This window comes from Zonotrichia albicollis, chromosome 3, assembly GCF_047830755.1.
Source record: "Zonotrichia albicollis isolate bZonAlb1 chromosome 3, bZonAlb1.hap1, whole genome shotgun sequence".
Classification (NCBI taxonomy): Eukaryota; Metazoa; Chordata; class Aves; order Passeriformes; family Passerellidae; genus Zonotrichia; species Zonotrichia albicollis.
The window spans coordinates 55,793,986-55,819,317 of NC_133821.1; the positions used below are offsets into that span (position 1 = coordinate 55,793,986).

The 25,332-nt window shown below is 41.3% G+C and overlaps 1 protein-coding gene across 4 annotated transcripts in view; it reads right to left on the reverse strand.

The window, feature by feature from the left end:
- LYST (lysosomal trafficking regulator) overlaps nucleotides 1–25,095 on the reverse strand; it is an 88,617-nt gene extending 63,522 nt beyond the window's left edge. For 2 of the 4 annotated variants that reach the window (XM_074537502.1, XM_014267439.3), the window contains exons 1-2: nucleotides 14,427–14,575; nucleotides 1,122–1,206 (exon numbers count right to left, since the gene is read on the reverse strand). The gene's annotated coding sequence lies outside the window, so the exon portion shown is untranslated. Of the gene's footprint in view, nucleotides 1–1,121; nucleotides 1,207–12,844; nucleotides 14,389–14,426; nucleotides 14,576–24,790 lie in introns of those variants that run through there. The other 2 variants (XM_026793826.2, XM_074537501.1) reach the window with 2 other exon arrangements.
- Nucleotides 25,096–25,332: the final 237 nt, after the last annotated feature.

Here is a 25,332-nt window from a genome sequence, read left to right on the forward strand (position 1 = left end):
GGAAAGATTCTTCCCTGTATCTCACCCCCTCCAAACGACAGTGTCTGCTGAACTGAGCAATCAATATACCCACGTAGGGTAGAAAGGAAAGAAAAGAACAAACATACAGAATTTCAGTGAAACTTTAGCTAACAGCCCAGCATCCCAAACACTGATTTCATAGATCTAACAAGTAAAAGCCTGCAACACAGCATTTCCTCACACTGCATAAATGAAAGTTAATGACATTGTTCCAGCTTTTCCTTGTAATCCCTATGCAAGCTTCAAAGTTTGTCTGCTGCTAAAAGGTCTTTGACTTGAAGCATAAGGGCAAAACACATAGCACTTACACAACATTATACAGAAATCCTATTCTTTAATAGTTTATTTGAACAATAGCATGTTATGTATTCCAACAGTATGCAGATTGTTTCAAGGGGAAAATAAAAAAAACTACTAAGTAGAGATAATTTTGGGAGTTGCAAAAGTACAATGCTTTAAATTTACAACTAAACCAGACAGTGTATTCCTTCTGGCACAACTGAGCAGGTAGCAGTCACTACCGGTGTGTGCTTAATTCAAGAGACAATTCTGCTGTCATTGTTCTGGAAAAAATACCAAAAATAGTGGCTCTGCTTCCCAGACTGATTAATTTTGCTTTGGATGCTCAGCAGTAGTACATGGAGAAACATTTAACTCAAACAAGACACGAAATGCAAGACTCAGCTGTAGAAAACTCTCAAGAGGATCACAGAAGAAAGGAAAACAAAAACAATAATCAGTGATGGCAGCTATGGAAACAAGATCATTTAATCCACACAAACCTCACTTAATGAGTGCTACAGTACATTTAACTCCTTTTATTTCTGTATAAACAGCTGCAGCAAAAGCTTCAAAAGTCAAATACTTTCATCATATCCAAGCACAGAAAGTGCAACCAAAAAAAAGTGCCAAATAATTTTCAATGTAGCATTTAAACATAACAGATGGATTAATATGTGAATATTAGGTTAAAAATAAGACCTTGGAACTAAAAGCAAGTTTGTTTGCACTAATGGTACAGAAAGCTCCTTCTAGTAGCAAAACTGCAAACACTTATACATGTAATGACATTCACTGTAGAAGTAGTGAAAAATTCTTACCAGAATCACTTTGCCAGCTTAACACATTTATCTCCTATCTGGAAGAACAAGCAAATATATTCTGGAAATATCACTCCTGGATCACCTGTTTATAAAAAAAGAAAAATATCATGGTTAATATGATTTTTTAAAAGTTCTTTTATGACAGCTATTTGAAATTTAGAAAGAGTCCTTGAGGGTTCTTTTGTGCTTTAAAGTCCTGGTTTTCACTTTTAGTTTAAGATCATAATAGGATTTCAGTTGTGCACAGAGAAAATAATTGGCATACATGAGATGAGCTAACATAATAAAATCCATCAGTTTGTAAATGAGCTAGGTACACAAGTTTAAATAATTCTCTTTAGAAACAGTATGAGGTTTTAGTGATCACTACCTGCATATATAATATTTGAAGAACTTGCAGCTCCACGTACAAGTGAGGGACAGAAGGAGAACTGAATTATGCAGTCAGGTGCTGATGTAAATGCATCTTAAATCTGTCCCAGTCTGTCCTGACAGAATACCAATTCTCTATTACACTCAGCACTGGGGAAGACATAGTTAATAAATATTGAAAATTTGTCAATGGGAAACTCATCAATTGGAAATTTATCACTGGGAATGCAAAGGGTAGTAACCAAAAAAAGCCTCAGAAGGTCTCTAGGTGAGCCCTCAAAAGATATTTATTACATCCACAGTTACATTTATTATACCCTAATTGTGAGGAAAAAACCAAAACACAACAGAGGGGGACAGGAAAAAAAAGGAAAGAAAAACACTACATTAATTGGTTTAGTATTCTCAGATGGCAAGTAAAAAAAAACTTCAGCTTAAAGTTATGATGAGAATGAACATTACATGACAGATTTCCTTAAGGAAAGAGACAAACACTACAGATTACCCAGGCAAGCACCTAATAATCGGCCTCCCTTTGATCACTAGGAAACATGTTTCACCCACAGCCTCACAAAAAACTAACTTACCCATTCAGGTAATTGTCACAACTTATTGAAATAGAATAGTCTAAGCAGCTAGTGGTTCTGCAGTTGCACCAGAGTAACAAATGTAGAGATAAGCTGTCCATCATGTTTTTGTGTCCTTCCAGCTGAAGCTTCAGTCTCCAGGTTTCCTGCACTGCTTCCTTGCTTACACGGATTTAACATACATTGCCATATTCTATCAAAAGGGTGGATTCCCAATATCAGTAGCCAGATCAAGTAAGATTTTGTTGCCATTAACACAAAAAGACATTAGGCATATATTCTTACCACAATAATTTAATACAGGATGGGTAAGGAATTAAGATGCTCTGATTCTACAGTGCAGAAAAAAATTGCAAAAAGGTACCATGCCAGATAATGGGGCACTTCTTTCAGGATTTGTTTCAAAAAGTGCTAGCAACTTCTGAGTTGTACCTACTTATTTTTCTGCAATGAAGCTTTGAAACACACTGACAGCACAAACATATCTTTGGCAGCAGTTCATGATAAAACCTAACTAAGCTGTATGAGAGCAGAAAGAAATCCACCAGAACACTGTACACAGTCCCAGTGAGATGTTAACAGTGTAACAGTGTCAGGGCTTCACATAGCCAGCTCTTAGGAAAAAAAAAAAGGAGCATTTTCATTTGCTAGAAGAATATGACTATCATATTTCATAAAAAACCACCTCTACTACACAGTATTTATTTATAAAAGGAAAAACCCACTTAATTGCAAATAATCTGATATTCTCCTGCCCATTTTTGCTTCATGCTCATAATTCAACTTGTATCATGTCTGCCTTCTGGCCCCTTTCTGACCCACCTCTCAAGGGAGTAATCACCTGTTTACTGTTGGGGTAAAAATTAATTTCTTGTACCTGAAAATTTTCTTTTCTAAACTTCTTTCCATTTCTGTGAAGTTGCTAATCAACTGAGCATCTTAAAGTGTAGGACTGTCTTGTACTTCAGTGGACTTTGAAAGAAAATATCATAATTGTCCTTACAAGGATGGAACTCTAAAACAAATTTAGCAATCTTGAATACTGAATCATTAGCATACTAAATTTGCATTGTGCTACTTATTAGATGTTATCTCTAACAACTGTAGAATTTGTGGAAAGAAGAAAATGCAACAAAAGCACAGAGTCAGAACTAATACTCTCTATACTAAAGTGAACTGGGCCTTTTCCTTGGTTATGTTTTCAACAATACATTGCCCAGAAAGGCCTGGAATGTCCAGCAAACAGCAGTATCATAATAAAATTCAGTACTAATTCAAAAGCCCATAATACTAGTTTATTACTTTCAGAAACTGTTGCCCAACAGCTACAGCACAAGGGAAAGAGAACAATGTAACATACAGCTACAGGAAGTTGTTCATTTACCTTCCCTAGTTTTCTGTTTCACGTAAGAGAGAAACATTGACCAGGCATGGCACGGCTACAAGTCCTTTTAAGTACAGACTGCAATGAAGTTGCTTTTTCAGCAGCTATTAAAACCAATGCTTTGAAAAATCCCTTGGTTTCCATAAGACATTGTGCAATCAAGTTTTTTCTGGCCTCCTGTTCAAACCTTTTCACCCATTCTCTAGAATAAAGTACATCCGTACATATACATACATATATATATATATATGAACACACATATATAAAAAAATACACACATATATATACATATTAATATTTCATATATACATACACACACAAGTAACCTCTGGCCAAGAAACACTACATTTAGTTTATACAGTATTAACTTCAAGTAACAAATGCTTATTCCAGCCTCATTGCTTGTACCTAATGTTTATGCTCTGGAGAGTATAATTGGTACCTTTTCAAGGATTTTAACATTTATATATCTACCATTATTTAATAAGATTTAGTCTGGAGTTAAACTTTCAACTCAAGCTTCTGTTAGCAGAGGACACATACATACTGAAGAGCAACAGCATGTTATTAACACTAAGCCACTCCACAAGAGGCTTCTGCTATTGTAGCAAAGATTGTCAGGGTTATTGCAGAAATTAAGTTTAGCTTGTCAGTAGCAGACAGCAATTTTGATTATCTGGTTAAAGAAAATAACTAAGAATGAAATCCTCTGTGCAAACTGGGGAGGAAAAGAAAGTGCATGAGAGCATGCAACAGAGTAATATTCCAGTGTGCCCTGGAATGAAATAGGAAGTATAGTGCTGCCTTGAAATCTGTACATGGTGGGAAAATGAAGTGGAAGGCTCAAAGTAATATGTCACCGAAATCAGCATTCTTCCTTTTCTGTTCTTTTGGAATGATTCACAACTTTACACAAGCTGGAAAGAAATACCCAGCTGATATTGCCAAAATAGGTTACACAGCAGGAGCAACACAGAGAAAGAAAACAGGAACCTGCAGTTTAAGCAGAGCACCTCAGAAAGGCTGAGACACTTTGATGCTTGGCATTCCTGATGCAGGCAATCAGCCAAAAGAATAGCTTACAAAACACAGCGAACATTTGCTAACCACCCAACAACTCGGTCAAAAATATAAGCAAACAAGAGCAAAGCCAGGATCTTTTAAGTTTGATTCATTCTCAAAACAGACATACCAGGCAACACTCCAGCTCCACAGAAGAACTCCTCTTAATATTTTCAGCCACTTTCTGCTCTGTACTCTGCTATTATTTATTAACTATTTGCAGTTACAGAAGCAGAAAACCTATTACATACTAAGGCAGTGCTGCTCCAATCACGACATTGCACATGAAAAGATAACTTCTTAACATACAGAATTTATTATAAGGCTGCAGGTAGCTGTCAGTCTTTTTGGCACAGTGCTATTTCTGACCAAGTTCTTGATTTCATCAAGGAGTTCAGTAACTAGATTTTAGCTTTATACATAATTAACTAGATCAATATTATTTCTGAACAAGTTATTCAGAGTCTCTCCCCCAAAAACAATGAAAAAGGTGAAAACCAAAAATGCTTGGTATGTTTGGATAAATAATACATGCACTGTCCTTTCTATGAGCCAGGGAAGTATGTCAAGTGCACAAGACAGTAAACAAGTCTTATTTTAATGAACTCTCAGAAGTATGGTGAGACCATCAGAGTAATGATGTTTCAGAATACACAAGTGTGTTTATGTCTGCATAATTTTCATATTGCCACTTTCTGTTCTAACTCCCATCTCATTTGAGAAGGATGTTTGTCTTGCAATACCTGAAGGCTGAGAGTCCTGCTTCTCCAAGTATTATAAACCTTCTATAAGTATGTTGTTTACCTGTGTTCTACTGCCATGGTATTAAAAATTTAATCCATGAAGCTCAGTGCTTATACAACCTGAGAATTAGGAAATTTCTACCCCTTGTGGATGTGCAAGCATTGTATCTTACCCTGGAAAAAAAAAAAGCTTTAAAAGAATTATCTGTGCTTACTGAAAAAATAGTCCATAAAAAATAAAAATATGCATTTCTGTATTGTGTGTGGAACACAGTTAGGGAACACTGACACAATGGCTAAACCAGCCATTCCCCATAGAATAGGAATGACAAGGGAGGAAACCAAATGAGATTAGACAAATAATAAGCCAGGTTTGTTCAAATAAAAGAAACAGCTGCTTTCCAAAATACCTATTCATATACATATATATATATTTATAAAATCAAGTCAGCAAACATATCCAAAGCTACAGACACTTTGAGACACACAGAAGCCTTACAGCAGGTGCAGGCAGGTCACCTCAGAAACAGTTTCAGAGCTGTCATGCCTCTGAGCAAGACCCAGACCTGTGGTGTACCACACAATGACATAAGAAAGAAAAAGCCAAACCCTTGCTTACTCACAAATTATAATTTCCCGTGGATTTTCAGGCCTCAGGTTTTTCATAGTTTGAAATCAAACTCATGGGTAATGTCTTTGGGCACAAAGATTGTTTCAAACTACACTTCTAAAATTTGGTCAATGTATTCTTTCAAAACGTAACCTATAAGGTATTTGCTAGCATTTAATCAGCTTCCTGTGATATATTCTGACCTGTGTTTATGTCTGCTGTCCCCAGCATGACTGTTTCAATTGTCTAGCATAACTTTTGGTGAAACCAGCTCTAAATGACAGAAACATAACTCAGAGGTATCTCAAATTAACATGTACACATTATTCTTGTTTACATACAACAAAACAGACACCTCCCCCCCCCACAATGTTCAACAGTTTCCAAAGTGTCATCTTTGGATGACACTTTGGAAATATTTTTTTATTGGGGCATTTTTTATTGCTAAAATTCAGCAGGTCCTCATGTTCTGCCCTGAGTTATGAAGAACAATATTCCTTTACAAGTTAATAGATTGTCAATAATTTCATCCTTTTGAATCTGGGGGAAATACCACTGAGACAGAGCTAATGGCAAAGAATCCCACAGGCTAGCTGCATATTAGACAAGTGCTTTGAGACAGTTTCTCAACTTCATGTGGAATTTTATTTAGTCATCAAACAATATGAAACACCTGTGAATACATTCTTGTCAAGCCTGAAATGAAGAAAAAAACCGAGAAATTACTCATCTAACAAGATAAAAAGTACAACACTAATGAAAGACAGTCTCTCAAACAACCACCTACACTAAAGTTACACATTAGCCCTGTACATATGCTATACTCAAGCTTATGCTAAGATTGTGGTCTTATACTATCCAAAGTCATTAACTACAACATAGTTGTTAGCCAAATTAAATCCATTCCAGTTCATTTATAATTTTCATATTTCAGGCCACTGCATACAGGCATGGAGAATAAGCATTCCTTAGAAGAGGCATGGGCAAAGCTGGAGGCCTTCAAAGATAATCATTGCAGCACTGACTCAGTCAAAAACAAATACACCTGCTATCATGGACATCAGCTAAAAAGCACTAAAGAATACAATGCTTCTACCAATACCACAACATGTTAGCAGGGTTGAAGACTAGATAAGATCTGAATGAAATCCTAAAGTGTCAGAGGCCAACACTTCTGCAAACATATGATACTAAAGGAAGGAACTGACAAATATTCCACCACAAGGTAGAAACTATGAAAGACCAGCACGTTCCTACAAATGAAAAATGAAGGATGAAGATCATCTGTAAAACATTTGTCAGTGGCAAGGCAATGCTCCTAAGTGAGCCTTGTTCTGAACACTAGTCAGAGTCCTAACAAGCTTTTCCCTAAATTAAAATATATACATGTAATACTTCTAAATACCCTCTTCTATACTTTAGGTTTGGTACTGTAATCACAGACTGGACTACAAGCAAGCCTCAAGAGTCATGGCTGCACAGTAACAACTAAATCTAAAGATCAAGACTAACTTCCATAGACTCTGCAAATTGAAAAGAAAGCAGCAGCCTCCCATGGCAGGTAAGTCAAAGTTCAGTGCCACTGTCTCCAGTGCAGAGCCCACAAAGACCAGCCCTGCATGACCAGGCAGACTCTGTGATATGCTCATACACTAATCCACAGTACTGGAGATAGGATGGCCTCTGTGACTGTAGCTGGGACAGCACTACAAGCACACACATCACTCTGCATTTCAAACAGCAAATGTGTGCTCAAGTTGTGATCCAGAGGATCATACAAACCTTTTTGTAACTTATAATCTTATACACTTTGATTGTACCAATACATGGAGAAAGAGAAGAAGTAAAGATCTGAGCACTCTTGAGTGCTTGAGGCACTCTTGTTGAAGCAATATGAATGAGTAAAGCCTATCCTAAATGAAAGCTTAATAGTGAGAGGATTAAAACTACAAAGTGCTTAAGATAAGTTTTGACATTGTGACTAAAGTACCCACTAAGAGCAATTAAATAAGAGGGGAAGATCAATTATCAGAGGGGTTTTTTTTAAGCCATTAAAGGGCTGAAGACTAATTCCACTTCTGAAGCTTTAAAACTGAGCAGTGAAGTTGGTATTTTCTATTAGCTGTCAGATGCAGACAAAACAGCAGGTAAAACTTCTAAAAGTGGCAATTGAAAAAGTTACCCAAATATCTGAGAGTAACATATATTGCTATTCCTGTTAAGCTCAGTATGCCAGCTTCTTTACAAAGTGAAAACAGATTTGGTGATGTTAGGGAAGCAGACCCTGTATTTCTTCCAGGCTTTACAGCAAAGGGGAATTTGTTTCAGCTGCCCCTCTTGCGCTGAACTGGACTCAGACGACGCAGTCAACATTCCAGATAACTACAGGCAAAATGACTCACATCATCTCACTTTACATAGCTTCTCTCCAATGGAATACAAATAAGAAACAACTAGGATTTTTAACTGATTTTTGAAGCTTAAACAGTACTCCAAATTAGTCAAGGAGTACAGACTCTAACAGAAAAATTATAATTAATAATTATACTTTACTACATATAATAATGACCGAAAATACGATGTTTCCCAGTATACCTATTACTAGATCGGCAAACATTTAACAAAATGCTGAATCACCAGAGTAAACCTTTAATCCATCCAGAATGCAAAGAAAAAAATAGTGCCAAACTAGGAAGTCCCCAGTTATAAATGTGTGTCACTCATGAATACACCAAAGAAAGATTTTACACTACTGAGATGCACGAAGTATGCCAGATGAAGGTGCATATGTAGCCAAGTAGTATTTTCAGCAAGCAAATATCACATGATAATTTTTGTTGCAAATGCTAAGGACTTAGCGGGACTCCAATAATCAAATTGGCTTTGTAACTGATGTAATTTAGGCTTCTAAAAATAGTTCTGGAGTAATTAGGAGTACCTTCTGGAGTGGAAAATACACCCACACATTCCCCCCAGCATCTCCTCTAGATATTCAGACACATGAATTCAGAAAACTTCTGCTTTCCTTTGATCTTTCTTTAACTGAAACATGCAAATAAAAAATGAAACTACACATTCCTCACTGGCTCAAATCTCGCCGTATCATTGAAAGATGCAAGTAATACAAAGAAAAGTGGTAATAATCACGTAGCACAGTTTCACACTGGAGGGATTTTGCTTTGTTTTCCCTACAGCAAACCATAAGAACGTTTGATTTCAGTTCTTGGAAACTAGGATTGTTAAACTCTCTCACCTTCCAACAGAAGGACTAGCACTTCTTTGGTTAATTTTAAGACTATTTCAGTGTCTGTTTAAACTGGTGAATCAAAACTGGACAGAGGTCAACTTTCGAAATCTTGTAACAATTACTATAGTGCTGGATTTTTATCAGGTGCTGCAGCAGAATTATAAACTATCCAGAACATTTCTTGCTCTAAATCTTAAATATTTTCCTTACTAATTCACATTTTTCCAGAATTAAGGCATTGGGAGCTATTCATCTCTTCAGATTGCTGTTTCCATTACTCATTCCCCATCTTTCAGTTCATACACTAAGGTCTATCAAATCAGTAGCTTTGAAGTTAACACATCTAGTTACATACTTTTTGTCATTTATTCCCCCAAAGAACATCAATCTTTGGTAAATGCTTCCACAATACTACAGAGGAATAGATGATGTCAAGTGTTTGCTGAAATAAAACTGCAGAGTTAACATCAGGTTTAATATTTCCAACAAACCCTTGCATTTGGCACTACTTGACAGTAATTCCTCCTAGTATTTAATTTTCTCAGTTTTCTCTTGGGAGAACAGAAAGGTTTTTCTCCACTGTCAAAAGCTGAAAAAATCAGAAACTCCCTCCTCCCACCTCGAGGTTAGTACTTCATGCTCCTGTACTTCTCCATGGAGCATGGTGGTAACTTCTAACTGAAGCCAAGGAGCTCAACTTTCAGGTGCAGGAAAAGAGAGCAAAGCATTCATATCATAAACATGAGAATTAGCTGAGATTGTCAGAGTGGTTGAGCAGGCATCTGACAGACACAGTCTAACAGGCATGAGTCTTCCACCATTTTTCATAAACCACTATTCATGACCTGCCTTCCACTTCCCACCTTTTAAATTATCCAGGAAATGCAGAAAAGCCCTTCCATAATGTAAGCGAGAGTAATTTCCACAGTGCCTCTGCACCACATGGCTCAACAACCCCATACAAACACAAGTGTCACAGGGCAAGCCCCAGGTGCCTGCAGGACGCTACACAAGCTGAGAAGTGCAGAAGAAAACCCTTTCAGTGCTTCTCACAGCATGGTCAGTGCAAAACCTCACCCCACAGCAAGAGCAGGCAGTAGGGACTTATTTATGGGTGAGGAGCTGACTAAGAAGACAGAGAAGCAGAAGAATAGATGCCCTGGCTCCTTTCTAACACCCCAAAATCACAAAATCCATGAGGTACAGAATATGAAGGAAGATTAAATGTGCAGCAGTGACTAAAAAAACAAAGCTAGGGGAACTTTAGAGAAATATCCAAAACAAAGATACAATAGAAGTTCCAGCAGGTACATGCACCAAGATACAGTACTAATCCAGGACTTCACCATCACATGGATGACAGGTTTACACACCTATCCCTTCTTCAACATATATAACCTAAGTAATTTCACAGCATTTTTTCCATCTTGCTCTCTTACTCAGCATCAGATTTAATCTGTATCTTCACACAACATAGTTACCAAAAAACCACACTGAGAAGATTCACACTTCTACTTAAATAATTGGTACAAAAAACCTGACTTCCTAGAAAACGAGATTTTAATCAGACCCTAGGCTACAAACACGCATCAAAGAGCTAACGGCTTACAGCAAGGAAAAACTCAAGACTACACATAGCCTTTTCCTTTCCCATCACACATTCCAGTATCACTTCTGTACAGAATGCTCCATCTGGAAGCAAGGCTTCACCTTGCACTAATTTCCAAGTCCCTGAGAGAAATAATCAAATGCAAGATCTGCATGTAAACAGAGGAAAAGAAAACCCAATCTGGCATACCACATTGCTTTATTAGTTCTTCTCACCAGACCATGACAGCTGAATCAAAACACTGTTGAACCTCAGTGAAAGCCCCCATCTCCCAAAATGCAGCTAGGGTAGAGTTATACAAGACAGCTCAGCCCACCTGATGACATATGACTGGCAAAAAGGTGCTTCTGTTCTTCCCCACCAACTCCTCTCTTCCTTTTATCTCCAGCACTGCACTCATCCAGTTTCCTCTTGACGTGGCCCACCCCGACAGCTCTGCAGAACACTGGCTTTTGCAGCTGGATTTGTGGCTGTGGAATTGCCATACTGAGTGATCAGGCAGTTGCCACTGTCAGTGAAGGGAAGGCTGCAGGAGGGAGATTTCTCCTTCAGCAGTAACAAGCTGCTCAATCAGCTTAGCAAGCTCAGACAAACCAGTCCAAATCGCACAACAGAAGGAACCTCAAGTCTCTTCTACCTGATCTTGTCCCAGGTGTACCATCCTCAGATCAGAGCTGCCACAGGAACCAACAGCTGCAATGACACCAGCTAATACTATCTAAAGGCCCATGAACCTTCAGCAAGCAATAATTTGCAAAGTACCTGATAATCTCACAACCATCTCTGAACTGGAAAAGAAAGCAAAACCCAAAGTAACCAGGCATATATGCATAAAGGCCCCCCTCCACTGCACACTACAATTATTTTCTAACAATATAATCCAATTTTCCAACAAACATAGCAAAAGAGATGGAGTAGTGACATCTCATGCAATAGCTACTACAGTTCTTAGCTAAGGAGGCCAACAGAGCCTGACAACTCCTCACAAAGGAATAAAACAAGTATTAGTGTGGTCTTGTCAATGACAGCTGCACTGAAAAGAAATGAAATTCACCCACAGAAGACAAGCGGGTATGTTCTGGACAGCACTTCTGGATGCAGCAGAATCCTCTTACAAAGTAATCATTTCACCCTATATTCCCTCTGCTCTTTTCTGCCCTTAAAAGACAAGTATCAAAGTAGTTTTGCTTCAGACTTCCTCCATGGGCAATATTACATTATTTGAAAAGAGATCATCATGGCAATGTCAAAATTCTGCCAATACGAAGAAAATATTAAATGTCCAGCTGTAAGGGTGTACAATTTCATGCTAATAAGGAAGCACCATGGTCTATTTCAGAAATCACTGACCGGAGAAATACAGAGCTGAGCTTCCTGGGGTGCTTGTGGACAGAATCACAGTATTTGCTTATGCTCTTTGAGCTTGACTGCAAAGAAAACTATATGAAAACAGCAACTTACTTTCAGTAACTGTTAAGAATGGAGTTTCACTTTTTCAGTGTTTACATATCCAGTGTCTAACTTTCCAACACATCCCATACTATTGTTCAAAGTACTCACAGACTCTTTCCCTACTATCTTAAACTGCATTAACAACTGATGTGGTGACACATGAAAAACCTAGCAGGGACTATGAGAAAGGAGGAAGCAAAAGAAGCATCAAAAGAGAATCGTAATTAAATGGTTATTAACCTTACAGAAGAACTTCTTACAATCAAACATTTTTGACCAAAGGCTGTCTTTGAGTATGGTTAAAAAAATTCACAGGGCAAGGAGAAAGGGAAGGCAGGAAGTGAGCAACATCAAAAAAGCTCCTCTTAAGAAATCTGTATACAATCTTATAAACCAAGTGACAACTGACTTCCTTTGGCAACCGCCTTTGATTTTAGAAGTAAAGCATTGAAAACTATATGCTTTTAGCTTGCAAGAGTCCCTGTCCAAAGGACAACAACTAGGAAAAATTAAATTAAAACCCCCTAGGAAAAAGATGGTTTTTTTTTTCCTCACCTATGATAATACATGAAACAATACTATTTTTCATTCACTCTACTCAAAACATCCACCAGAAACTTTCAGAGCCAGTAAAGCACAAATTTCCTAAAGCACCTGAGAGGATGCTTTCTCCTTTGCACTGCTGGTCTGGAAGCCTACAATACAGGCAAAAAGGAGATTCAAGAATATTTTCCCAAGTCTTTATCACACTGTAGCTCCATTATGATAAAAGCTCTATGCAGGCATGGTCTCTTGTCCAAGCAAGCAAAATCTGATCCTTCCTTCAGGATAGGTTAAATGTTCCAGACACCTCTTTTCTGCTACTGGGCACAAGATTATGATATATATGACTAAAACAGATAATTATCCCACCACCTCATCAGCAACAGTACACAAGCTTGTGTCACTAGCTCCGAGTTCCCTGCAGACCCTTATAATGAAGTCTAACTGATTCACATGGCACTATAAGCAAGAAGGGGAAAAAAAAAAAGAAGAAAAAAGTCTGCCATCAAGATTTTCTTCTTTAGCCAGTCCCACTTATAACCACATTAGACGCTTTTGAAATTCCTAGGACATGACATTCAGTCATCTGATCTTCTGTCTGAATTTCTTCAATTGCTCTGCTTTCTCTTATATAATAAGTTTTATTTTCACTTCCAGTGATGCACTTGCTTTTCCCTTCTCCCTTCACTGCAGATGTCAGTAAAACGCAGCTCTTTAGTTCCTCTGGGGATATCAAGCAATATCTAATTCCTAGATTTTTGCTTTTCTCTCAGAGAAGCATCTTTGAATATTCTCCTCACAGACAGACAACAGGTAGAAGAGTTTCCATCGCGCCTCTGTCCACCCATTTTGATGCATGTTTTTGAAAATGGGCAGTTCAGGTGCTGAAACGCTACGACTCCTGTGTATTCCACGTCCGCCAGCGCTATCGCGTTTCCGTGCACAGCCCTCACTTGCTTTTCTTCAATTCTTATCTGCAACAAACGCCTCGCTGCCAGCGCAGCCTTTGTGTCCGCGCCTTGCGCCAGCGGCTGGCACAGCGCAGGCAGCGCACACGGACCGGGCCGGGCTGGAAGGGACCGCAGCGGGGCATCTGCTCCAAGCTCCCTGCTCGGGCAGGGTCACCCTAGAGCACGTGGCACAGGGCTGCGTCCAGACGGTTCTTGAACACCTCCAGGGAGGTGCACAACCTCTCCGGGCAATCTGTTCCAGTGCTCGGTCACCGCACAGCATCCCGGTAACCCGGGAGGGGGCGGAGGAGACCCGCACGCACCGCCTGGACACGCACACGGGCTATTAAACGTCGCCTTTCGGCAAAGGCCGAGGCCTCACGTCAGCAGGGACCGCTCAGGGCCGCCAAGCGCCCGCCGCCCGCCGCGGGAACACTCGGGCCCCGAGCCCGTGACGCCCCTCCTGCCGCCGCTGCCCGGGAGCCCCGGGACGGGCCGGGCCCCGCCCGCGCCTCCTCCGGCGGCTCCTTCCGCCTGCTCCTGCCGCCGCGCCGGGCTGCCCGAGCCGCCAGCGGCATCTCCAGGCGACGACGGCGGCAGCGCCACTGACAGCCCGCCCCGGCGCCGCGGCTGCCGGCCTCGGCCCGTCGAAACCCGCGGGCAGGGCCTGTGCTGAGCGCCCTGCCACGGCCCCGTGCCGCCAGGCGAGCCCCCCGCGAAGGCGGTGCCCGTCCCGCCCTTACCCGCTCCTCTCCCCGCCAGAGCCGACGCGACCGGCCGCCCGCTCCGCTCTTATCCCGCTGACAGCGTCCCGGCAGCCCATGGCGGGAGGTTCCTGCCCGGCCCCGCCGCGCCGCCCGCCCCCGTCTCCCCGGCAACACAGCGCCCGCCCCGCCCCGCGCCCGCCGCCGCGCCTCCGCCGGGCCGGCCGGGCCGCCGGGACAAGGGCGCCCCTGGAAGTGCCGCGGCGAGCCCGGGAGTGCCGGCTCCGCCTGCTCCTGTGGCCCAGCCCTGACAGCGCCCGCAGTGCCGCACGGGCAGTGCCACACGGCCTGCAGCTCCTGCTGGGGAGCCAAACGGGCAGGAGGTCCCCCCTAACCCGGTTCACTCCACCGCCGCCGCCGCCACCACCCTGCCCGGCTTTAACGTCAACATTAAAATCGTCCTTAACATGCGTGTCACGTATCCGGGGCCATCCGCCCGCTGGCGTCCAGCGCTGCTGCCAGCCGCTGTCACTGCAGCGCTGCGCTGGCTCACCGCGGGCTCCGGAGGGCTGGCGCTCTGTTCCGGTGTTAGTTCGGAGTAAATCCTCGGAGCTGGTTCACGGCTGGGGAGCTGGGCTTTGGCACTTGGCTGGAATGCCCAGAAGAAAAAAGGTTGTCCTGAATGCTGTTCGATCTGACAGAACAGGTTCGCGTAGGCAAATAAATAAATAGTGAGTCTTGACTGAATGTCACTGTTCTCGCCTGCTTCAGGAATTCACCTTGCACGGCCACGGCACTCCAGTAATTTTATGAAAGTGAGAGCAATACAGTACAGGCAATGTTAATAAGAATATGCTTCATATATTCATGCATGCCTAAGTTTGCAAAGGCATGAATTGAAATCTTGGTTCTTGAAATCACAAAAAATTGTACATACACAGGGTGAGCAAGTGTTTCCTTCTCACCATCCTTATGCCTCTCCCTGGTGCATTGGCCCCCTACTCCCTGACCTTTGCTGCCTTTTCTGGTGAGGACTGTGTAATTGCATTTTGCTTATCATCCCAGGGCCTGCTGGCTACCTTGGTGTCATATTGGCCTTGTAAAACTTAAGCCAAGCTGCCTGCAAGGATTACACGGATGGACAGAGACAGATCTTGGGAATGCTTCTAACAGCAGGATCCCAGGACCCACCTGCCAAACTAAGTTTAGATATACACGAGGTAACAGCAGTTAAGTGTTGCAAATATAAACTTCAATCTGCCTGTACACCCAGCTTCTCGTACTTTTTCCCATGGCATCTACTTATGGCCGCCTTTCATCTTTTTTTCCCTTGGCACCTGCTTTTGGCTGTTGTCCATGTTTGTGCTCACCTCATTGACAGGGAGCAAGCAATCTCTGTCAGATGGGTACTGGCTAAACAGATCTCTATTCCAAGCCAAGACAGCAACTTCCCTGCAAGGACCAGCTGTGCAGACCCCAAAACTGTGCCTTTCTCTGGGTATTAAGCACCTAGGCAACACTTCTGCACTCAAAAATTGCTTAAATCCCTCAAGAAAAGCAGACCTAGGCAAGCACCACTGGTATTCCAATAGGACAGCAGGAAGGGAGAGGAGCCTGGCACTGCTTTGCTGCTAAGCAAGGTTACACAGCAGTCACACAGCTGCAGGTGTGGGAGCCCCAGTGACACCCCATATCCCTGCTTAGGTACCCACCCTTGAGAAGCTCAGAGAGATAAGTGGCTTTCAAAGGCACCCAAGCCTCTTCTGTGACCACAGAGAATTTAAAGGAAAGGTGGTTCAATCGATGTCCTGGAGTTGCTAATTCAGGCAGACTAAATCCTACTTTTAAGCCAGTTTATTTTAAACTGCTGGAGAATTTAGTAGGATTCAATCCAAACCATCCCATCTGGCACTGCAGCTACTGGAGAGGAAAATGAGCCAAGATTCCCAAATCCAGGCTCAGGAAGTCCTCGCCCTAATAATGCTCACACAAATCCTCTCTACTTCCTGCAGCTGAGAAGAAAGAGAAGTGTCTTCTACCTCATAACCAGGACTTCCTGTTTACTGAGAAGTAGAGATACCACTGCTTTATCTTTCCCTCAGATCTTACAGTTGCCAGATGATGAATGCATGTGTGTGTCCCTTCTCACTGTGGGCAGCATCCTGAAGACAGAGGTTTCTGTTGACCTCTCCCACAAAACTGCATGCCAGTACCTCCAAGGCTTTTTGCTGTTCCCTCTGCTGCTGCCCAATTTTCCACAGAAGCAGATCTAGGACAGGACAAACGCAGTGCTTGAAATTTGCACATTATCTACGGTTTCTCAAGGAGACCAGTGAAGCTAAGCAGGCTGTACATTGCCTGGTGTGATTGCACAGCAAAACTCTCACAGCAGCAAGGAAAATGAAGCCAATGGCCAACAGCACATCAACTCACCCTTGGACTATTTGATTTTATAGAGCAAATAATATGAACATTTCAGATTGGTGACATAAATTTTACTGAAAATAAGAGTTTTCAGGAGAGAATTGACCATCACATACAAACATCTGAGTGAATCTTCACAAGGTATTTACTAAAATCTTTAGAAGGGAAGTATGCCATAGCCTGAGTAGAACTGCACTGAACAGTTATCATGTGTGTTAAAAAAAGATTATAAACTGTTTGGACTAAAGATATTGTTGAGAAAGAGAAGTAGGGGCAATTACAGATTTTATCAGAATGATCATGTTTTTCTCACTTGAATGCTTCAAAGGACAACCTTTCAGCCATGCAGATTTTTTTATAATTACAATAATTAAAGATTCTACACAGATACAACACTAGGCTTTCTCTTCAATTTCAAATCAGAGTTTTTCAGTAAAGTACCAAGCATTCTGAATTCATTTACATCAATATAAACTTGTAGCACCTCCATGGAAGTGAGTAGAATGACACCAGTTCATACTAGAATAACTTCAAGTCAAGCCTGGTTCTTCTTAGTGTCACTGGTTTTACTGATGACTCTATCCTACAAACGGTGTCTGAATCTCACTTCAGCCTCATTCTTCATGGGTTTATACTATAATTCTTTCTCTTCTGCATAAATGGAGACAATAGTAAGATGGAAAACAAGCAAATAGCAAGAATACAAATGGTATTTCCCTACAGTTCTCCTGAGCAGTAGAACAAGTCCACAGCATTGAGACCTGCACAGATCACACTGGTACTCAAATTCTTCATTGTGTTGCACTAATGTTCACAGAGAGTGGATTGATGTCAATGGTTCCAAACTTTTAGTGTTCAGTGAGCCACAGTTCATTCCTGGAATTTCTTAAGTACCCACTAGACATTTTTCAATAAAGGTCCATCTATTCTCATCATAAAGCTGAAACCCTTGCGAAAATAATGTAATGTAAGGCCTAGATTTTGTTAGCCACTTTTACAATCTCATTTTCTCTCCTTTCCAATGAGTATTTACCTGTCTTGGAAAATGTACCAGTGTTGTAATGATATAATAAAAATAATACTTAAAACTATGGAGTAATTAATATAATGTGTGATCTGTGTTAAGTCCAGGATCTTAAATCGGAGTGCTTTGTGGAAAGGGCATCTTTTGTCAGCTGAGATGAGCAGCCTTGCAGCAGGGAATGAATAAGAGTCTGTTTTCCCAAGGAAGCACATCACTCTTTTATTCCTATACTACTTTTAAAAAATCACAAGAGTGAACAAAGTACAAAACCAGTTTTGCACTTAGGGAATCAAGAAATGGTTTTAAAAAAACATTAAAAAACATACTAGTCCATATGTGGGTCTATCTATACCATGGGGAGAAACAGTCTGTGAATATCTACTCACTTCCAGATCAGTGTTGGAGGGGTAAGCTGTTGAATGAATTCAAGGACAAAGGAATACAGGCTGAACACTCTTCATGTTTGCATTCTTCATGTTTGGCTACAGTGGTATAGAAAGACCAGAGACAAAAGAAAAACATTATCTAGTAGGTAGAAAGCAAAGGTGAAATCAAATGCTTCCAAAAGTGGCTTAAAGCACAGGAGTTGTGAAAAGTCTTCCGTAGTTGTTTATAATCCTTGTTTAGGTTTGCCTACTGCAAGCAGGACTTGATTTCCAGTCATGCTTGATTTTTCATTGCAGTTATTCCTGGTCAGCACATTCTGACACCAGGATGTTTTTACTCATGGTTCTAGGGCCTATTTCGTAAACAGAACGGGAGGTAGCCAGATAGCCTGGTGGAAATACATTGTATGATCCCTAAACTTGTTCAATATCTAATCTAGATGAAAGAATAAAAAATTATTTGCATTATCAGTTTTTAATCAGTAAGTCTACTTTGACCAGCCTTGGCTTTTCCATTTAGAAGGAATTAATCCAGTTTAAAGTTTATTCAAGAAACAGCTGAGGTAAATCACTGGCTACAATGTATGTTGAACTAGAATTAGATTGCCTTTAGTGAAGTGAGTTTGGATGATGTAAGAAAACTTGATTTATGCAGAAATGATTGAAGCTAGAATAATTCCCACTACAAAGGAAAGAAGCCTAATAAGAAATGCAAATGGTTTAAAAACATAGACAGGACTTTGAGTCTCAATTTGCACCTACTCATGGCTTGTAAATGCATGAATTACACCAGATCATCGTCTCTTACAGTTACACATTGTCATGTGTCTAAAACCTCACATCTGTTCTGCAGTAAACAGTCAGGCAAAGGATGTGTTCTTGAAGTGAGTCAGTTCAAGAGGTGAAACTGAGATGAAATCTCATTAAAAACATGTCAGACTGCAGTTTTCACATGTCCTTGTTAGGCTTACCACTGTCTTTAGCTGGATCTACAACCCATGGGAAAATACTGTCTTCTTAATCCACTGAAAAAAGCATATCTGCAGTTCTCAATAACACACATGCTTTACATTATATTTTCCCAATCAATGAAATTGTGTAATTCATAGAAAGTAGTATTATATTTTAAAAACCTCTTTTTAGTAGTGGAAAAGTTCTAGCAGATTTTAATTTTCACCTATTATGCACAATTTCTGAGTTTTTGCACAGCTCTTCTTGAAAAATTAAAATTGTACTTCGGAGTTTAGAATGGGTAGATATTTTATAAAGAGCAAACAATACAAAAATAGGAAATTCACAAAAGCATGCAGAGGCCCCTGAAGGTGATCTTGTTCCCAGATGTCTATTTCTGTCATAATTTGCTTATCCATTCATATCCTAATAGAGGTTATCCCTAAGAATTTGTTAAGATAAAAATCTGTTTTTTAAAGGAGCAAATCATCAGAATGGTAGTTCTGGGAACTGCAGGTCCAAACCCCATCAACTCTATGGTAGGGGTGATAGGAGTATATATTTGTTTGGATAAAGCTTAGACAAGCTTTCATGTAGAATTCTTTCACCCTGTTTCTCACACTTCCAGTGTATCTCTCCTTTTCCTACTTGCCAAAAAGAAAACCCTATTTATTTTGCCTGGACACAGTTGGAACAATCTGATACTGCTCACTATTCTAGTGACAGCTAAACTTTCTTCATTGCTGTTTGGTTTGACACACGGCGACAGTTTCTGGTTTTGTTTCAATGTAAATACCTCCAATGTCTTTTTCACTGTTTCAGTTTGCTGATGGATTCCAGTCTCACCTTCACAAGAGCCAGCCTGGGTCACAGCAGACCTGTTCAGCCCAGCATCAGCTGCCTGCAGAAGGCTGCACAAACAGGACATGTATACAGTGACAGTACCTGTTCCAGTCTGCAGCAGTCTGCAGTTCAAGAGCATCCTGGGACAGATGGAGTGTCTTCATGGTTTACAGACTTTGGTTCATTTTTGTTCCATTGGTTTGCCCAGTAGCTGTGTGACACCTCAAAAGCTTCTGGCACCCACCAAGTCCTGCAGTATCCTAAAGCTGAATTACGTGTCTGGTGAAAAAGCACCTCTTTCATTTGTTTGGGACTTTTTATCCACCCATTTCTCTTTGTTTTGTCTAGTTCTTCTGCTTTGTGAAGGAGGGAATGATGGCTCTGTGGTTCTTCTCTCTACGTTGCTCATATTTTTGAGACTCCTAAATCTCTCGTCTGCTGCTTTTTTTTCCACACTGAAGAGTCCCTGGCTATTTAATCTTTCACTGTGTACCATTTATTCAGCTTTCTTGCCCTTTATAAAACTGTTTGTCATAACTCAGGGATCTCTTCTGCCCGAGCAACAGACTTCTCTCTTTAGCACTTCTCTCTCTGGACACAATGTTAGGATTCTTTTGTTAACATTGATTTTTTTCCTACCATTTTAACCCAATAACTCATAGCATGAAATCCCTTTTTTTTCTGTCTGACTTTCATTTTTGCTGCCTAGAGGAATTTGCCATCTCTCACCTCAGACTATGCTTTCTTTTCCAGATAACTTCTATGTCAACAAAACAATTCCAGGGGAAGATTTCTGAGACTTCACTAGGGACTTCCATCTCCTTTCTCTGCCCAAAAATCTCCATCGAGCTGTGAGATTTTTTTCCTATAAAAGTTATATCAATTTTTCTTCATAATATCACTTGTATTTATTTACCTGCTAATTACATTATATATAATATTTTTCTACCAATTTGTTAAATATTTCTGCAACTTTTTTTAAGGCTTGGCCTCTTTAAATACAATGAGTTTCAGTGTAGTCAGTGTGACATTAGAAAGACTCAGCAGCCACTTTGTCTTTCACAAAAATAGTCACTATATTGATTAGTTTTTGTTGATTTTTTAAAAGAAAACTACATAATGCAGGTCAACCACATAAACCTATTAATCACAAGACTATGAATAAATTATGAGGCAAACATTACAATTTTTTGGCAAACTGACTCTGACTTACTGACGTATTAATGCTACATAAAAACAAGCAAAGCTGTTTAAAATATTTCTGTATAAGGCTGATACTGCATTTTTCTCTGTGATTTCTGATTGTCAATCTAATAGTTCTGTTTCCAGTTCAGCAAATAATTTCTTAGTGACTTTCCTTTGTTGGGAAAGAAAAGGTAATTCAGCAAAGATAAATGTTCAATATTTGCAAACACTTTTTTCCTGAGCATTGGGTATGTCCATCTTCAGAAGACATAACCCACCTCCATGCACAGAATGCTAAGCAGCCTACAGGGTGCCGGTAAAGCAGACACAGAGCAATCACAAGAGTGCTTTCAAGTACTCCTCTGGTGCTGGGATGGCTCATGGCTGCCTGTTCCCCATGGAGGAGGTGCAGGTGTGGTGTCAGGGGAGGTGAGGGGCTGGTTCAGTGCCTGTTCCCCAGCAGTCACATTGTTTGAGGGGGCCATGTCAGCACTGCAAACAAGACGTTTCCCTAGAGCTGCTTTAAGGGGGACAGACTGTTCCCCCCTGCCCAGCAGCACCAGATATTTGGAGATGTTTGGTTCCCTGTTGGTACATATGCCAGATTCACATTATCCATGAATGCCAAACACTGCTGCAATCAAGCAGCCCAAGTGGGTAAAGTCTCTTAGGTGTAGTGGATGATGGCTGAAATGTAAGTATGGGGAGGCCTGGCAGATTGTCTGTATCACACTCGCCCAATCCCATGATGGCAAGTGCCATGTGCTTATGATGGTGGCAGCAACCACAGGAGAGCTGCAAACACAGCTGTGTCCCATGCCACCACTGGAATGCTATCCTAGGCCTTGGAAAGCAAGTCTTATGGCAACATGGTACTCCAGAGAGGGCTGAATCAGACAATGGAACTCATTTCCTAGACAACCTTACAGACACTTGGGCCAAAGAACATGACATTAAGTGGTTGTATCACATTCCCTGTCATGCACCAGTCTCTGGAAAGATTCAATGATGTAATGGTCTGTTAAAGACTACACTGACAGCAATGGGACTTTCAAACTTTGGGGTACACACTCAGCAAAAGCCACCTTGTTAGTCAGCACCAGAGGGCCAGTCGGGATGGCCTTGCCCAATCAAAACATTTTATATACTGTAGAAGTGGATAAAGTTCTTGTAATACATGTTAAAGACATGCTGGGGAAAACCTGGAGTAGTCCTGCCTCAGGCAAAGGCAGAACTTTGGGACTGCTTTCGCCAAAAATCCTGGATGCACTTGGTCAGTGATGTGGCAGGATGCAGAAGCCTAGTGTGCCTCAAATGGATTTGACTTTGGATGAAAATAAACAATTACACTGTGTTGTAACTATGCAGTGGTTATATTATATATATGGTGGCTGTGTGTGCATTACCTCACTGAGCATCTCATGGCATCAATCTCAGCCACAAGCATTCTAGGGTTATGAGCCTGACTTCCCTCTGATTGTCACATTCACACCAACGAAGAATGGACTTAGATAAAACAGAGCAAGTGCAGCAGGCTGGAATGAGAACTGACTCAAATTTGCACCGTGCAACAATCCAACACCTCACACCATGTTTCCTACTTGAAGAACTGTTATCAAAGATGAAGGCCAAAGTCAAGGAGTAGAAGAATTCCATAATTTTTTTTTGTGTGTGTGTACATTTTATGAACATTTGTCAGAGGCATTTCATAGACTAAGATAATGATGTTTGTATGTATACCTATCAAAACAGATGAATAGGGAAGGTGATGGGAATTGGGCAGTGTGAAACTTTGCGTGATATAATGGTATGGAAAAAGGGGTGAATATTGTCTTGGTTTCGGTTAAGGTAGAGTTAATTTCTTCTCAGTAGAAAAGCACTGAGCCTCTATTACGGTGCTGTGTTTTGGATTTGTAATGACAATGGTGTTGATAACACACTGATGTTTTGGTTTTTTCTGAGTGGTTTATCCCTAGTCAAGGACTTTTTTCTTCCCTTCTGCCTTGCTCTGCCAGTGAAGAGGTAAGCAAAAGAAACTGGGAGGGAGCACAGCTGGGACAGGTGATCCACACCATAGAATGTCATGTGCAGTATACAAACTGAGGGAGTTACCTGGAAGGACAGCTGACCTGGGTTCGGGAAGGGGTGTCTGGCATTGGTCAGCAGATGGTGAGCAATTACATTGTCCATTTCTTTGGTTTTTTCCATTATTATTATTATTATTATTATTATTATTATTATTAAAATGTTCTTAACTCAAGAGAAAAGTTTTACTTGCATCCTCCCCATTCCTTTGGGTGTTAAGAGAGAGGCTGTGTGGTGTTTCATCTCCAGCTGGACTTAAAACCATGACACAGCTTCAGCTCTGGCACAGTGGGGGAATCTGACAAGAAGAATGATGATCCTGGCAAGCGAAAGGGTGCAAGAGAGCCAGCATGGATGGTATGCAGGGTTTGCATTGCCTGTTTTGGAATAAACCCAGCACATGAAGTAGTCTCTGTAACAACACTCAGCCATTGTGCTTTTCTGCTTCTCTGTCTCCAAATTAGCATTTTTGTGCAGGCACTAGCTCTGAAGACACAACAGGGCACAAAACATGCTCTATTTCAGACACTGTCACTCTCTCACAAGGAGCAGGAGACTTTCTCAGCAAGACCCTCTCTTACAGTGTTCTGTCAGTTCACCTCCACACTCCTCTTACTAAGTTTTCAGCTCTCCCTCCAAGTGTGTTAAGCATTGCCTCAAGCCACAGATGTACTACTATAATGTACTGATCAGAAAGAGACAGTGCTATTGATTCAAGTCAAGGGGGTGAGCCAGTTCTGCAGTTTTATGCAACTCAGTGGAGCTCTGTAGTTATTTAGTTGCATTGAATAATTCAGAGGGTAGGCTGTCTGAAGTGCAGCAGCCTCTTTGTTTCCTGTGAAGGGAAGGGTGACGCATGCTTGGAGGGCTTCAGACACCTCTCCAGCAATCGGCACAGACTTTTTCAGAGACACATACATTCAGAGACTACCTCCCAGCACCCATCCAGGCCCTCTGCCAAATCTTCCCGTTTTCACACTATAAGGCAAAATCCTGTTCACAGTTTTGTTGGTATTACTCTACTGCTGTCAGCAGAGTCATTCCAGAGTCACACAGGTGCAAATGGGTTTGATACAGTGTTTTCTTTAGTGTTTTCCTGACCCAGCACACACCATCCTAAACTTTGTGCCCTACTTGATCAGTGTTTCTCCCCTACCTGCTGACCTAGCATACAAGCTGATGCACAGATGCCAAACCACAAATATCAGTTCCTGGGCAAACACCAAAACATGTGTGACGCAGGTGCTAATCCTCCCTGAGTCCTCACCAGAGACTTCCCTGCTAAGCTGCACCCCAAGCAAATGCCCCAGCCACCTCCACTCTGGTTGATTTTCCTGCCCACCCTCACACACCACTACCACCACTCCATAGCAAGAAGAATAACCCTCCTTGGGGAGCTTTCTTCCTCTCAACCATCCTCTCCATTTCCTTGCAGCTTCCCTTTCCCTTAGAAATTAGACATCCCCATAAGGAATAAAAGCCGTTTAAAAACCTGGAGAGCATACCTGGTTTCCTCAGAGACTTGCTACTAAAATGCAAAGGGAGAGCAACACAGAATTACATGGGCATCCACCTCCTGGGTGCTCCTCTGTTAGCATTGGACATGGACCCAGCCAGAGGGAGGTTGCTGCATCTGCACAAACTGCTGCAGTGGAACCTTGGATTTTCTGTCAGACTGCTGGATGAAATCACAGCTTCCTTGCTGGTATGCTCTGGCTCCTTTTCAGCTTCACACAAGCTGCTGGTCCTGCAGAGGCTTGGAATTCCAAAGTCGCTTTGGTTTGCTTTTCTTTGAATTGGTTCTGCTGCTGTGTCTGCAGTGCTGCTGGAGAAAAAAAAAGCATATAGGAAAGGAAGGAAAGAAAAAGGATTCCTGCAGGCTTTTGCTGTCAGTGGTGCAGGAGGATGAGTAAACAGTGCAGGCAGCGACAAAGACTGTGCTAAGTGATGCAAGAGTCTAAAAGCTTTCCAATGTACCATCCCATTGTGTTTGCTTGAGTATTGTATATAGGCATATAAAGAGGGAACAGTGTGGCCTTAAGGCCAC